General features: G+C 29.2%; 1 protein-coding gene across 3 annotated transcripts in view; it reads right to left on the bottom strand.

Moving 5' to 3' along the window:
• Positions 1–16,585, bottom strand: part of LOC129978536 (uncharacterized) — a 31,144-nt gene extending 14,559 nt beyond the window's left edge. The window contains exons 1-4 of one of the 3 annotated variants that reach the window (XM_056090664.1): positions 16,446–16,585; positions 13,696–13,762; positions 9,806–9,922; positions 1,005–1,072 (exon numbers count right to left, since the gene is read on the bottom strand). The gene's annotated coding sequence lies outside the window, so the exon portion shown is untranslated. Of the gene's footprint in view, positions 1–1,004; positions 1,109–9,805; positions 9,923–13,695; positions 13,763–16,445 lie in introns of all 3 variants that reach the window. The other 2 variants (XM_056090646.1, XM_056090655.1) reach the window with 2 other exon arrangements.
• Positions 16,586–17,574: the final 989 nt, after the last annotated feature.

Below are 17,574 nucleotides of genomic sequence, written 5' to 3' on the forward strand. Positions count from 1 at the left end.
ATAAGTCAATCTTTTCCCTTTAAATAAATTCAAAAAAAAGTTACTAGGCACAACAAGCCTTCAAGATAAAAACCATAAACGCGATCTTATGGAAGACGAAAGCATGTTTTCCTTGCTAATAAGTCAATCTTTTCCCTTTAACTAAGACCAGAAGAAGTTTTTAGGTGCAACAGGCATTCGAGATAAAGGCCATAAACGTGATCGTATGGAAGACAAAAGCGTGTTTCTCTTGCTAATAAGTCAACCTTTTCCCTTTAACTAAGACCAGAAGAAGTTTCTAGGTGCAACAGGTATTCGAGATAAAGGCCATAAACGTGATTATATTGAAGACGAAAGCATGTTTCCCTTGCTAATACGTCAACTTTTTCCCTTTAACTAAGACCAATAGTCATTTCTAGGAGCAACAGACCTTCGAGATAAAGGTCAAAAATGCGATCGAATTGAAAATAATAAGTCAACCTTTTCCCTTTAACTAAGACCAGAAGAAGTTTCTAGGTGCAACAGGTATTCGAGATAAAGGCCATAAACGTGATTATATTGAAGACGAAAGCATGTTTCCCTTGCTAATACGTCAACTTTTTCCCTTTAACTAAGACCAATAGTCATTTCTAGAAGCAACAGACCTTCGAGATAAAGGCCATAAATGCGATCGAATTGAAAATAATAAGTCAACCTTTTCCCTTTAACCAAGATCAGAAGAAGTTTCTAGGTGCAACAGGTATTCGAGATAAAGGCCATAAATGCGATCGAATTGAAGACGTAAGCGTGTTTCCCTTGGTAATAAGTCAATGTTTTCCCTTTAACTAAGAAAAAAAAAATTCCTAGAGGCAACAGGTCTTCGAAGAAAAAGACCAAACACGTGATTGAAATTCAGAAAAAATCGGTAAAAAATACGAAAGTGACATATTGATAAATGGCATCGGATGCATATACGGGAAATCTACGTTATATCTGCAACTTTATTGATGATAATGTCTTATTCCATTTTAGGTAAAGTAACATACCTTTTATTCAATGGCTCTCTTGCAGCGTGTATGCATTGATTCTGTAGCCAGTCTTAATGCCAAACGACCTAAACGGAGAAACAACTCAAAACTTGCCTTGATACCTAGGTAAATGAAAAGGGATTTTCATTCAAATTTATAACATTTTCACCTATTTCTCTCATTTTTATCATCTTCTATACACTGAAAAGGTCTTCAGAAGTGAATAAAAATATAAATGCCATGTTCATTTATTATTTACATTAGTTTTTTTTTTATTATTATTATTATTTTCATCTTATTTTGATTTCTTGCTTATTTAAGGAAATGGAGATTTCTATTAAGTACTTTCGCGAATTATTCACTTAGTGTAATGAAATTTTTATGCATATTTATTAAAATATAATTATGTCGAATATATTTTTTTTAAAACTCTTTCAAGCAAAATACTTGAATTCTAAAAAATTAAAAGATATATATATATATTTTTTAACAATTTAAAATCATTCTAGGTTTCTTAATTTTTTCTATTATTTTATCCTTGTTACCAATTATAAATTTATTTGGAATAAAACTATGCATGATTTTGTAATTCCACTTAAGTGCTAATGTTAAGAAATATCTTTATGCTTTTCCAGACTAACATTGACTTTTAATTACCTAAAAAACTCAAAATATGAAATACATATCAATTTTATTTTAATATTTAGCCAAAATCTTTTATATCAATTCTATTTAATTTCTTCAGGAGTTAAAATACCTGGAACATTTCAAAGATATTTAAATCTAATTAGAATATCACTTTGAAAAAAGTCATAAAAATGTTCTTTTTTTTTCTCTGGTTCTTCAAATATTTATTTTGTTTAACTATACACTTTATAACGCTATTTTAGTTCAATATGAGCATATATTTTGATAATGAAACAATAAAAATGAAATTTCATGTTTTCGTATCTTTGTTTATTTCAAAGTACACTACCCCCTTAAGTGTTAATCTCTATATCTATTCTCCAAAAGAATTGTTTTTTAGTTGTTGCTTGTTTTTTTTTTGGGGGGGGGGGAAGAGAATCTTTAGAACTAATGAATTTTTTGCATAGATTCATTTGGAAATAATTACCCCTGGGTGTTTTTTTTGTTGTTGTTGTTGTTGTTATTGTTGGTTTCGGATTTTACCGATTGTTGCTGGATGAATTATTGATGACTGTGTTTCATCGATGTAATGCTTAAGAAACCTTTCATCAAACTCGAACATATGTGCATAATAAGCATGGCAGTAATAAAACGTTGCGGTCTTCTTTTATCTGAAAACTACCAGGTGATAAAAATTAAAATACCCCTACTCTGAGCTTTCTATACAGCGAACTACTCAATGTAAAGGCTCCAAAATTGATGGACATACTATTCAAAACATGGGGAAACAGACGGCGAGAAAAAAAATTATCTCCAGAAACACCAATAGATGACGCTGTACAACAGAACAACATGCTAAAAAGATCAAAATAATCAGAAAAACAACACATGCGGCATGGAAGTTTCAATTCTCTAGTTTCTGTTACTGAAATGAAAAGAAAGACGATAAAAAAAAGTGAAGAAACTGAAACGGTCATTATAACTGCAATTTCGCACAAAAATTTGCATAAATCCTTGGTTTGCTGCTACTGTTCTAAGTATAAAAGGGATAAAACATGTTAAATATCATTCTTATCAGCGATGGCTTCGCACTTTGCTTGTGAAGTTGTTTTATGAAAACAAAGGAAATGCCTCAGCTGCTCTTCGAAAGTTTCGTCAACTTGAGAGAATTTACGCAAGGTATCAGCTGATACCAAAACATTCTCGAAAATTTTGCTGTACCCCAAATGCAGTAGCGCCAATGTCTTAATTCAATTACCTTTCTGCAAGATGCAGCGCCTCCACACATTGGACTTTGTGTACAGCAGTTTCTTCGGCGACATTTTGCTAATGATAGAGTAATTAGTGGTGCGTTGCCGGCAAAACTAACCATCTCATTCTACACATTCTTAATCCCTGCGAATTTTGGCTTTGGGGATACTAAAAAAGATCTTGTTTTTCGAGGATGTCTGGTAATATTGGCAGATTTGAAAAACAATGTTACTCTGCATGTTAGAAGCATCTCAATCGACCAATTAGAATCCGCAGTTGAACAAGCTGGTAAGCATCGATAAGGTCCTTGCAATTGAATGTTTGATACGTTCGAATAAAATATGTTACAAATGTTCGTTCGAATAAAATGTGTTACATTCGCGTTAAGTGTATTTTCAGCATATTTTTGTTGTACAGCGCCATCTATCGGTGTTTCTGAAACTATTTTTTTTTTCGTGTAGTCCGTCTCCAAATGTCTTGAATAGTGAGCTCAGATGTCTTTATGTCTCCAAATGTCTTTATGTCTCCAAATGTCTTTATAGAGAGCTCAGAGTAGGGGTGTTTTAATTGTGATCACCTTGTATTTTCCCATTTTGAAAAAACAATCTCATTTTTTTTGTTCATTTATTTCATAATCAAATAAAGTAACGCATTTTTTTATACGTTTCTCATTTATATATAGATGATACACTGTGTGGTAGCTATGATATGCTTAACAACAGAAACGGTTGATAATAGCTGCATTTATTATCGTTCGAATAAAATGGGTTACATTCGCGTTAAGTGTATTTTCAGCATATTTTTGTTTTACAGCGCCATCTATCGGTGTTTCTGAAACTATTTTTTTTTTTTTTCGCGTAGTCCGTCTCCAAATGTCTTGAATAGTATGTTCACCAATTTTGGAACCTTTACACTGAATTGTAAAACACTGTTATAGAGAGCTCAGAGTAGGGGTGTTTTAATTGTGATCACCTTGTATTTTCCCATTTTGAAAAAAACCATCTCATATTTTTTTTGTTTATTTCAAAATCAAATAAAGTAACGCATTCTTTATACGTTTCTCATTTATATATAGATGATACACACTGTGGTAGCTATGATATACTTAACAACAGAAATGGTTGATAAGAGTTGTATTTATCAACCATACAAGTATGGTTGATAAGTATATAATTATCAAAAATATACTTATCAACAATAGTTCAGTTATAATTCAACGAATAATCGAAGATAACAAAGTTATTTTCCGACCCTACATCGTTTTAATCGTTTGAAAATTCATAAATTTTCTACGACAGTCCTTATTTCTCCTTTCCTATTAACAGAGAGGACACTTTTCCTTATGGTGAATCTCCTTTTCTATTTATTCTTAACTGATAAATAAATAAAATACAAATTGGTTGGTGCTAATTTAAGCGATAATGCAGAAGAATATCCACCTTTCTCAACAAAGATGTAATTCCACGTTCCTTGAAAGATTTAATGGGCTCCATTGAAAAACTCAGAATTTATTTTGTTTGTCAAAACACTAATGGAAAACATACAATGAAATGCAATTCGATTCATCATGCTGTATTGAATATTCGCAGATAAACAGCATATCATTAAAATTTTTCCAATTAAACATCTACCAGCATAGACAAAATCGTATAAAATAAGAAATTATAATAAGTACTCAAGATATGCAATAAAAATATGATTTTTTTCCCATTTTTTATGAAAAATATTTACTCTAAAAATGTAATTATTATGTTCAATACTATTATTTGGAAATGGAATATTACACAAATTATCTACAATGGTAATCGGTAATCCAACAAAATATTCTAATGGCCGGTAATTTTTCGGGCTCGACAGACAAAGTTTAGTATTGATAGTTTAATTTTAAAAAATAACACATTTTCTTTTCATATTTTAATTTTCACTTCACATTATTATTTATTAGATTAAGTAATTTATCAACTTTATCTTTAAAAAGCCCTTTAAGATTATTACCTTTAACTGAATTTGTAACTTTAAAATTTCATTTGTACAAAACAAATTTGTTTTTTTCTTTAATTTTGCTCATGCGTCTTTTCATTTATACCTCGATTTATCTCAAGCTCTTGAAAAACACAAAGACAATATTTTACTATATTCCTTTTCTGAAAAAAATTGGTTGTTGATACATTTTGTAAAATGGATAGGGTCACATCTTATAAGAATTCTTCATCTACTTAATGTCCACTGGTGTGGCGTGGAAGTTTGGAAAGGGGATGCCATCTCAGGTGTGTCGTCCTCGTCATCTGACAGTGGTTTAAAATTATGAGGTCCGTTCCAAAATAGCCCTAGTGTTGCTTTAAAACGGTACGTTAATATAACTAAACTAAATTCACCTACTTAATGTTTTGCTTTCAATACTACCTGCCTAGGAAAAACAGTATTGAAGCATGTAAGGAGTCATGTCTATGTCTAATTCTCAAACGTTATGTGTAAGTAATGTTATGGAAATGTGCAGCTTGCATGACTGCGAGCAGTAAAGTGAACATTAAAATGTGGAAAGAATTTGTAGTTTTTTTTTTTTACTCAACTATCAGCACTAAACATTGGTCGGTCGATGCCGAAAAATTACCAAACATTAGAGTATTTTATTGGATTACCGATTACTATAGTAGATAATTTGTACAAAATTCCATTATTTTAGTGTTAGAGCGTGATAGTGAAATGCGAAGGAAATGTTTCAAAATTGCCTCAAATAAGACCTGGGGCTGATTGCGATGGAATTGTACAACGACACACCACTACACACAAAGGTGAATGTATTCTAAATCGTGTAATCTAAAGGTGAGAATTCTAAATCGTTTAACCATTCTTTGAATGATTCTTTCTTTTTTTGTGAAATAAATCAGAGTGATATAATTCATGCTCTAGGTGAAAAGAAAAATGTTTTAAAAAATCCTAGTATAAATATATAATGTAAAATAATTAAAAAACAGTTTGATGAAACATCCATCATCATAAAAATGTACATGTTAAGCTCAGTACAAAATCTTCAATGTTGCTCTCTTCTAAATTTCTCCACTCATTATCGCTTTTATTAACAAAAGAAAATTTCAGATTAGTTATAAAAATAATATTCAAGAAATCACATGTTTCTTCCAACCACAACAAACAGCGGAATGACAAGTTAAAACCTGCTATAATGATTGTGAGGTTTTTTTTTTTTTTTTTTTTTTTTTTATTGCTACGTTCCTTATTAGGCAATAGTCATGAAAAAAGTTGCCAGCATCAACCTATTTACAGTACACCTGTTTTGAGTACAGTTTTTTGCTCACTAGTTATGATGGAAATTTCCATCATCATGTGAAAATGGGTTAAAGATGATGAAGAATTTGTGAAAGATAATTAATGAAAGAAAGTCTCGTAAAGAGGCTAGTATTAAAATACTTCTGACTTTTCTGATTGTTAAACTATTAATACAGTATACATTTATTAAAATTTCACTTTGTTATTCAATAAGGCTGAAAAATCAGACTACAACAACGTACTGCTAGGAGAAATTAAAATACTTAAATTTTACATTTAAAATGTATAATTCTGTCATTTCATAGGTCTTAGTTATTTCAAGAAATAATTGACCATCATCTAACATTTATTTTACAGATTTTTTCAATTATTTCTTATCATATTATATGAAATAATGAGTTAGTAGCTTTAGTGATGCAGGTTTCATCGAATCACCAATGTGGTAACCATTAAGCCTCATTTAACGTTAGATTAAACTTTATTCTGCTTCAAAAGACATCGACTACATTGCAAATCAATAAATTAGTTATATGAAATGTTGAATAAAGTGCAGCTGCAAAAGCAGTCCATGGAGTAGTCTGCAACTTTCGTATTGTGGTTTGTTTATATTTGACTGTTGCCATACGACCAAAAGGAATAACATTGATTTCTGGACCACGTACATTAGCTTATCATATATAGATAGATGTTAAAAATTAAATAAATTAGTGATCCTATTTATATATTGAAAAAAATTAAAGATATCATAGTTACCCAGTACCTATAAAAGAATTGTCCCTACGAAGCACACACACACAAAAAAAAATGGTTTTCCTGCTTCAATATATAATGTTCCAATATTTTGTTAATGATTTATCTTCATGTTTTTATCTGAATATTTCACGCGTTTAAAGTATTTTTTTCATATCGTGATGAAATACGCTTTTTTTTTACAAGTTTACACTAGGGTGGGACGAAAAAATCAATTTTTAATTTTTAATTCATAATAGCGTCGAAAAGTTGCCTTTTGATGTAGATAAAATAAATTATAAATATGAAAAATATTGGAGTAGATCTTGAAGTGCCACAAGGACATTAAAGTTTCATAAAAACACACTTTTTGAGACTTTTTAAGAATTTTTGCGTGTGTCGATTATGAAATAAAAAGCTTTAAATAGGCATTGTCATATAAATAAAAGTGCAAAAACAGTTTTACTATTGCACTGGCATGGCACTGAGTCGTCGCCGGAGCAGTTGTTATTAAGATAAGGCGGAGATTTATCTGCGTCCGGTGACAAGGACAAATTTGATTTCAAATCAGTATCGTTGCCGAGTTCAGTTGAGTTGGAGTCTCCGCTCCATCTATTGTGTAACTGATTAACGTAACTGATTTGTTAGCTTGTGCGATTGTGTGCTTTGCTCTGAGTAAAAAGGGCTCAGCCTAAATGAGTGAAGACAAGACAAATATCGGAGTGTTCTATTTTGGGGAAATTTAGGGATTTGCTTTAAGTTGAACTCATTACATACAAATCTAGTGCTTCTTTTATATTAGATATAACCTCAAAACTGCTTCAGAGTAGTATCCTTCTGTAAGGGAAATATGTGATACTTTAGTTTCCATATTAAAACAAATATAGTCAAGAGCTTCTATTCCCGCTGCTTCTAGCAAAAGAATTTCACAAATGATAAAAGCTTACCATGCTAAATATAGGAATTTACTAAAGTCTAAAAGCTGAAAATGTTCAGATAAGTTTGATTCCAATCTCACAGAATTTAGAGAAGAAGCTAGACGTTTATTTGATATTGCTGACTTGTATAAAAGAAAAAAAAAGTGGCAGTTATGGAATAAAAGACTCTAAAGAATCAACGACCTAACAGAAAATGGTTATAGGTATTATTGATATTGCTACCGCAAGCGCTTTGAGGAAGAAAGAAGCATGAAAGATTAAAGAATTACAGAGAATAGTTAAGTTTAATCAAGAACGGACAAAAAATACTAGTGCATCAGAGACGATTACTGGCGGCAATGACAACACTGAAGAACAATAATGTTCTTTACAAAAAGAAACAAACCAACCAGATCCACCAAATAAACAAGAAGAGATAAAACTAGCAGGTGCCTGTGTGGTTTAATATTAAGTTAAAACTTTCATGTACTTAGGATTCTAAAAGTCTTTTTAACCTTATCTCATATTCACGCTACCTCTTTAATGATCACAAGAACGTTATAGACCAGATTATTCGAAGAAACGGGTACTTTGCTGCTTCAAAAAATATCCTTTTGTCCATGCTAAGTGATGGACATAAAATTAAAAGATAATTTGGTTTGCTACGTGTTTTAAAAGCAAGAGCAGAAAGTAAAGATAGAGCCAGGAAGTTTAAAGTTCCAAAGATAAACTTCGATGCAAAGGATTACATCGACATCTTGAATTGATCTCATGACTTGAAAATAACAATTGAGAAATATGTTTGACCCTTGCTAAAATATGTTTCCAGTGACTCTTTCAGACTTTCTACAGAAGGCATCTGAAGCCGAACCAAACAGTATAGGGTTATCGACTTTTCCCGGCTTCCTTGTCACATGCGAGCATTGGAAAGAGCTGTGAAACTTGGTGGCCGAACCGGCTCAAAATATCTGTGGTTCAATCGCAAGGGAAGGATACATAAGAGCAAAAATTGACTCGAGTATGAATATGCCCCAATTTAATTTTTTTAAAAAAAAGTTTAATGTGGCAATGAAGTAGAAACAAACATTTTGCTGCTGTAACATTTGTAATCATTAAAGATACAAAAGTAAGAAACGCAAAATTTGACATAAAAATATTTTTTATTATATTTTGTAATTAATAATTTTTTCCAATTGTAATTTTTATATATGTATTTAAAATCCTCTTTTGTAACATTATATGAACGAAAAACTCATAAAAATATTTTATCAGAGTTTATAATTTTTCAATTTTCTTACACACTTAAGCTCTCTGCGGCAAATATATATATAAAAAAAAGGAAATTTAAGACTCTTTTTTTAAATTTCCTTTTTTTTATATATATATTTTTTTATGAATTTCAAGCTTTTTGCGGCACCTTAAAATAAAGTAATATTACAACCAAATTTTTTAAAATTGTTTTTGAACCAAAAAGGCAACTTTTCCTCTTTATTACTAAACTAAAATCTAAGAAAAAATTTGGAAAGCCCATTTTAAAATTTTTCAATTTTTTTTTACAAATTTTAAGCATTTTGCGGCACCTCAATATAATGTAATATTGCAACCCAATTTTAAAAAATTGTTTTTGGACCTAAAAGGTAATTTTTACGCACTATTACCAAACTAAAATCTAAAAAAAGAAATTTAAGACCATTTCGTTCCACCCTAATATACACTCTGGTATATATTTAGTATACGAGTATATATCTAATATATACTCGAATACGGAGAAAAATATCAAGCATGCGCATTAAGTTGTCTTCTTCCACTATACATAGGGCGCCACTATAGCATCATTACCGTAAGCAGGAAAATTCAAGGTTGGATACTTTTCAGACTTTCCTAGTATTTATTATTTTGTTCCAAACAGTTTTACTTTAAAATTGGGCAAAAAAATATTTTAAATGTATGATAATGAGGATCGGAAAGTCATGAAATGTTAATTTGATTATAAGTATGTTGATAACTTACTTCAATCAAAATTATTTTCTTCAAAGGAACTTGGGTCTGAACTGCTACCAATACTCTTCATCGGAAAATTTGGTGCAGAAATTTTGATGACGTTTATTCCTGATTCTATTTCTATTTCTAATGATAAATAAAAATTTAATGAATACTCAAAAATTTGATAAGAAAATTTCTTAAAGAATATTCAACAAAATTAATGTCAAATGCCACGATAATAGATTAATTTTTAAATCCTACATCTGGGGACGTTTTTCAAGTCAGATGAAAACTATGTATTGGATGTGAACATCTTAGATTTCATGTATCCCTAAAAGTAGGAATTCCCTGTAGTTAGAAGAGAAGATATGACATAGCACACTCTTGCAGTTATGATGACAAGAATAAACTTTCTATGGTAATTGGCGAAATTAGTCTGGGTAGTAGCTTCATATACTATAACAACATCTTCTTACTATATATGATCCAAATCTGATGGAGAAATCATTTATGAAATTTAAAGATAATTGTACTATCCCACACCATACAGTCATTTTGATTAAGAGCACATCATGGAGAATTTCGTCCTCCAGCTGAACATGAGATCCAAGGAGCATGCTGCAGCAGATATGATTCATATCTCCTAGAGTACCACTACCTTCTATCCTGAATGTTGTTAGATCCATATCTGCTGTGTGATTCTATCAGATATGATTCATATCTGTTAAAAAATCTTTTCAAAATTGTACGGATTGAGGATCAAGATGCTTATTATCCAATTCTGTAAAGTTATTTTTGCTTCTTTCAAGGGCATGATCATGATGAATTTCGCCCCCACCCCTAATGAATGTCAGACCTAAGAAGCATGCTGCAACGGATATCATTCATATCCATTAAAAACTCAGTTAAGCACGTGGTCTTCCTGGGCGGAGCTAGTTGCCAATCATGTAAATATCGCGTGGTCTCACTGTTGATGTTAGTATATTTACTTTCACCAGAAAAGTGAACTTGACTTGTATATTAGAGGGAGTGTTATCTCGGCTCTCTCTCTCTCTCTCTCTCTCTCTCTCCACCGAGAAATTTTATGTGTAGTTCTCCAGTGGTATATTCCTGTGCCTTTTGTGGTAGATGTTACCAATAAACCACATAAAAGATAACATGTGTCTTCAAGTTATTTCACCCATGCAACAATCTTCACAATCAAATAAATTATTGCGTAATCAAGAAAAACAACAATAATTTATTTACAATATCTGTCAGAGCAGCTTCATTTATCCTGAATGTGCTGCTGCTAGATCCATATCTGCTATATCATCTTAGCATATGTGATTCGTACCAGCTGGAACAATCGTTTGAAAAATGTACAGATCGAGTATGTAGGGACTTACTATCCATCTCCATAAAATCATTTTTGCTTCTTGTAAGGGCAGGGAAACCACATCATGAGGAATTTTGCTCAACCAATGAAAGTTGGACACAAGGAACGTGCTCTAGCGGTTATAATCCATATCGGGCCTGTGCCTATAATATGGTCATTCTACCTTTTCAGCGTTAGTTTAATTGTTTGCCAAAAGTGGGTTTTAATCCTACATTTAAAAGAAATTGAAGAACTGATATAATAATAAACCGAATTAGATGAATTGCATAGCATTACTGTGGTAGAAAAAAATATACATTCACTTTCCTTCCAAAGCGATCATTATTATTTTGGAACAATGAGAGTATCTATTTGCTTTCTTTTGTACAAAGAGCAAGTATTTTAACGATAAAAAAAATTCAAACTCGAGATTTTGATGAATCTTTACTTTTCAGAACCCTCAAATTCCGAAAAACACCTTTTTAAACAAAATTGTTTGTCTGTCTATGAACAAGATAATTTAAAAACATTTTGAATCAAAAAGGTGAAATTTAGTATATGGTTGCTAAGTAAAATTTGTAAGTTTCTGTCAAAATGCGGACGAAATCCCCCTAAAATCAGTTTCTTGTCTTCCTATCTATCTGTCCGAATACAAGTGAAGGCAATAGTTACGGAGCGTAAAGAGACAGGCAAATAAATTTTGTTAGTTTTATCCTTTAAAAGATAAATCCATGTCACATTTTGAATCATATCCATTCACATTTCAATCGTTTATTATTTTGTACATTCGCATGTATGTATGCATGAGAACTCAAAATTCAACAATTTATATGAGCCTATGAAACATTTATTTGTAAAAAGATTCCAGGCACGAATACCTATAATCTCCACTCCCTAATGGCTGTTTTGTAGGATATAAAACACAATACTGCCTTTATAATATTTTGCTTAGAGAAAAATTAGTTGTGATTATATATTTATCGTGATTACAAATTTATTTGTATATTTATTCAGTGGGAAAAAAAGAGACAAATAAAGAAGCGACAGTGGGGTTTGATAACAGAGTATCGTATATGGTTGCTAAGCTTTAGTTCGAAGCTCTAATCTTTTGAATAGCCTCTATGTTCATTGGTCTAGAACCCGTTATATCAATGAAGGGTCAAACATGCCACCGTTGGTATGATGAAAAAGCTCAAAGAAAGGGATGTCTTATCATATATCGAATTTTTCAGTTGTCTGAAACTCAACATTATGAGGTAGGTATTCGAAATCATTAATCTCGAAATCTCATCAAGCTAAGCTAGCATGTCTTGCTTGGCATGCATAACGCAGGAAAATTAACAGAAGAAAAAAATTTATAAAAATATTTCATTTTTACCTAAGAAAATTAATGTAATGCATAGATCCGTTTATTACCATTTATATGTTGAGGAAAAAGAGCTTTAAATGTGTTCAGAACTCGTTTTAGAATACTGCTTTTACAAACACTTCTTTCAAAATTGAAAGGTGTTTTTTCATTTATGACGCTAAATTTCTTAGAGTTCCATGAATTAAACTTAATATCTCTTAATCTAATTTAAATCCTAATCAGTTTGCTATTTTCTTTATCTTAAATTAGCTCATATTAATTTATTCGAAAATTGTCTTTTATTTTCTGATCCAAATCCCACTTATTTTATTATTTCTTATACATCTAAAAATCACTAATGTTTTAGTTTCTCAAGTTCGCAGTGAAAGGATAAAAATTCCTAATACCTAATGCATAACTTCCAAAGATAACTAAGATTCTCTTTCCTGAATTTACGTGTGTCAAAGAAATCGCTAATAAGAATCACTCTGTTAAAGCATGAAGGGAAGAAAAAAACTTCTGAGAATTTCTTCTTATGTTCCGGTGAGAACAGGTGCGTTCAACCGTTATTTCCCGTTCATCAATTATGCCCTACCGTGAAAAAATAAATTACAGTTAAATTCTCGTGTGTGTGTGTGTGTGTGTGTGTGTGTGTGTGTGTGTGTGTGTGTGTGTGTGTGTGTGTGTGTGTGTGTGTGTGTGTGTGTGTGTGTGTGTGTGTGTGTGTGTGTGTGTGTGTTAAAATTTAGAAGTTAGTTTTATTTATAAACTACAATTCACGAGATCTTTTTTTTTATTATTTATTTTTCCTTCATATAAAGAAGTAGATAATGTGCAATACACCATAAGATAACTGTTTTTGAGGAATCATTGTTTTGCTTTCAAGTGGATTAACTAGCTGATTTCGACATAAAATTGTGCGGGTTTAGAGCAAACAATAAACATAATTAAGACATTAGATGCATCTATAGATAACTTGTCATTTATTCTTTTTGTTCCTTTCACTTTATTACATATTTCTCTAAGTTTGAAGATTGTTTGGCGAAAAGAGGAAATTACCGATTCCAGTTGCCGCGAAATGATAATTACACAAGTGATGTAGCAAATAATTATATATCCAATTAAATCTTTATAAAATCAGAGGTGAAATGTTTCTGACAAACGGCAACATTATACATTGTAGAATTTTTTTAAAAAAGAAAAATTACTTACCTTATAAATTCTTTTTTTGAACTACACTACACTAAAAATGCACTCAGTTTCTGTGTTTTGAGCTTATCTGAAATGACAAAAAAAATGCAATGCAGTGTTTACCATACGTGATTTTCTAAAACTAAATCTTTACTTCATTATTTAAATACATTTTTCAATGCTTATATTAGATTTTTTAAGCAACAGGATCATCTTATATTATCATAAAATATTAATTTTCTGGTAAATTTCTATACCAAGAAAACAAATAATATTAATTTTCTTATTTTTTTTAGAAAATTACTTATTTTATTTTTAGAAAGTAATTAATAAATCAAACACATAAACTTATAACAGCAAGACAAAAAAAGTTGAAAATATCAAAGAGATAATTCTATTCATTTTAATCTCAAAATATTTTTAATTTAATTTATCAGTAACCTTATTTCAAAAAATTATTAATCTTTAAAAAGCATTTTTCAAAATATATATCTTACTATGAGCTTCTGAATAAAAATTATTGAGATTAGAATGAAATCTTCTTCCAATAAACTATTTTGTTTGATTTAACTTAAAATTGCAACAGACGTGAAATATATATACAAGCATTAATAAGATTTGAAAAATCTCATTTATTAAAGAAAAACCAAATTTGACAACTTTTTGTAAAACTGAATATTAAATTTCTTCTTTCTTTAATAAATATCAGATTAGGATAATAAGCAAGTGATCATTTCTTTTAAACGGTCTATACAGTAAATATTTGTTTTAGGTTTTGAAAAAATTAATGGAAAACTTGGTAGCCAGAATTTTAATTTTTGTTATATATATATATATATAAATCAAGAATCGTTTGGCATTTTAGACTGAAATTTACATCCAAAAATTTACTAATTATTGATTTCTTATTTTTAAAGCTTAAAAATACTTTTTCTTCACTAAGGCGATACAGTGCCATATAAATATTTTTTTTTAAATTTTAATGTTTGGAATTATGTTTTAATTGTATTTCGTGTAGTATAATATTCCATATCTGGACACTATAAAAATTTTGAGTTATTTCTAGAACTTTGTAAAATTTAATTTTAAAAAAATGAGCCCTTTTTAAATCTTTTTTTTTTAATATGCAGATTTTTCTACAATTTTTTTTTCTATTGTCTACTAATATTTTGCATAACACTTGCTATGGATTTCCTCCTGCTAATAATATTTAATTTTTTTATATTTTTTTAATGTGAAACATGTGAAAAAATTCTAAAAAATGCATTAATTTTGATTTTGGACCTTTTAAAAAACAATTAATGCGCATCTTAGGGATAATTCCACAGCAATTTTTATAAATTATATATTTTAGAACATTTATAAAAAAATATCTCACCACCACTTTAATTCTTAAAGATGCCTTAAACTTTCGAAAAATAATATATAAGCAAAAACAAAACATAGACAAAAATGAATTTAAAGTTTTCATTCATCAATATTACGCTATAAAATCCAAACAGTTTGTCTGTAACTTTTGAAAAATGTTAATTAAATTATTCTAAATTGTTTAAAATAAAAAAATAACTACAAAAATTTTTGAGAATTGTTATGTCATTAAGTATATAAGGAAAAACTTACGAAGATCAATATTTCGCAAATCTTAATCATAACTTTAAAAAAATAAATGCATATTTTAAACTTTATTAAATGCATATTTCTGCTACAAACATAAATTAATAACATGTATAAAAATAGAAAAAAAACTTTATTTTCATTGTTTTAAAAGCAATCTATCAATGAAGAAAATCTAAATAAAAACTCAAATTTAAAATTTTCATTCTCATAAGGAAAATCTATGTAGATAAAACTTTTACTTTCTTCATTTCGATTTAACTATATGATTTTGCTAGTGAAAAAAAGTAATAATTCTTTTTTTATATCGTACTCTAATTTAGCAGATGATCTGAAAATTAGGCATGTCAAAATTGCTTTATTTTGCCACGCCCACTATTAAATATTTTTCAATACTTAATAATAAAAAAAACAGTTACAGCACTAAAATGTTAGACACATTAAAAAGGTTCAACTTATATGAGCCAATATTTTTTTTTTTTTCATTTTAAGAAGTTTTAGGTATTGTATCGCTTTAAGTGGATTAAAAACTGAACAACAAGCATTAAACATTTTTTAATTAAGGGAATATATATAGGCCATTCATGAAATAAAAAATTACGCTTTAAAACGTCAACATCATTTTTTAACTCTATTAAAATAAGTGTTTAAATAGTTTTTTTTTATTTTATTTAAATTACATGAATTAGCATAAAAATAATTCCACTTCTAGAGAGGGTCTGCTTTAACTATAATCCTTAATCTTAAATTGGGTTTCTTAGGATAAATATTGGTGCCGAAAAAAATTCTTAGAACTTGTATCAGATTCTTCAATATTTCTTATTAATATTAATTTAAAAAATCATCTTGACTTATTCTAGTTCATTAGTATTTATTAAATAATTAATTCAATATTTTCAAATTTTATTATTAAATTATTTTTTTCTTGTATATTTACTTTCAATTTTAAATTCCCAAATATTTCTTCCATCTGTAAACAAATAACAAACCCTTTTTAAAAATGCAAAACTTTTGCAAAAGAAATCAATAATTTATCACATGCAGATATTTTTTTTTAATTTTAATTACAGTCAGTCACCTCAAATATAGATATATAAGCTAGATTAAAAAACAAAATTAATTAAACTGATTTTTTTAAAAAAATAGTTCTAACTTACCAGAATTCAAACAACAGGTTTCAAAAGTTTCTGAAATGCATGAAGCAGAAATATCGCTTGGAATTAAAAAAAAATAATATCACATCTTCGACTCAGAAACAATATCACTATTCAAAATGAATTTTATATCTTGATAAAACACAAACGATTTTAGAATTATCTTCTACACGAGCCAGCAAAATATTTATCTGGTTCCATTTTAGGAATTAAAAAAAAGCGATTAAGTTGAAAGAAATGGTATGGCATTTTAGATAACGAAAACTGATAATTACTGTTTCGTTTTCCATGTGATGCTACTTAAAGATATCATTTAGTCTATATGGTCAAGAAAAGTTTTATATCGGGAATTCAGGTTGGAAAACCTTCTCTCGATCTATGAAGTGAGCTTCGGCTACTAGATGAGGAAAAAAGTGAAGTGAAATGGGATATATTTCAATTTTTCCCGATTATTCAAAACGATATATTCAATCCTAACATTAAAATTAATCAAAATTTTAAAGTATAAAATTCCGCATAAAATGAAAATCGATGACAGATATTTTGCTACGTTAATATGAGTCTTGCTCTTATCAAAATTAGAATAAATTTCCAGTTAACAAAAAAATGCCATTCTGATAAAAAACAATGCTTGGTTTAAAAAAAGTTTTCCAAATAACGATTGTATGGAGAAATATTTACTTTTATGAGAATATATATAATTTTGGGCAGTAATACATGAGCAATAACATGTTGTAGAGATTTATCAGGCGAGGAAGATTTTTCTTTAATTGTGCATTAGTTTAGTACCTTGAAATTTCTTATATTTGTCTTTTTATGTATTTCTTTCCAATTTTATGTATTTCTTTCCAACGCCATATCCAATTTTAAAAAACGATAAAAATTTTAAAATTATTTAAAATTTATTTAAAAATAATTTGAAAATCAACTATTCCATTAAAACTGATATTATCTATTGAAATAATTAGTAAAATATATCAAATATTGTTTTGCTTTTTTTATTCATAAAAAATTGACGTCGTCTTTTGCATGAACAAAATAACTGTTCTATGATACAAATTCTAAACGTAATTTACATCGTTGGTGCTCTTTTTTCAAGACAGTGAATCAATCTTTATGTAGGAAAATCATC

This window comes from Argiope bruennichi, chromosome 1 (genome assembly GCF_947563725.1).
Source record: "Argiope bruennichi chromosome 1, qqArgBrue1.1, whole genome shotgun sequence".
In the NCBI taxonomy this organism is placed as follows: Eukaryota; Metazoa; Arthropoda; class Arachnida; order Araneae; family Araneidae; genus Argiope; species Argiope bruennichi.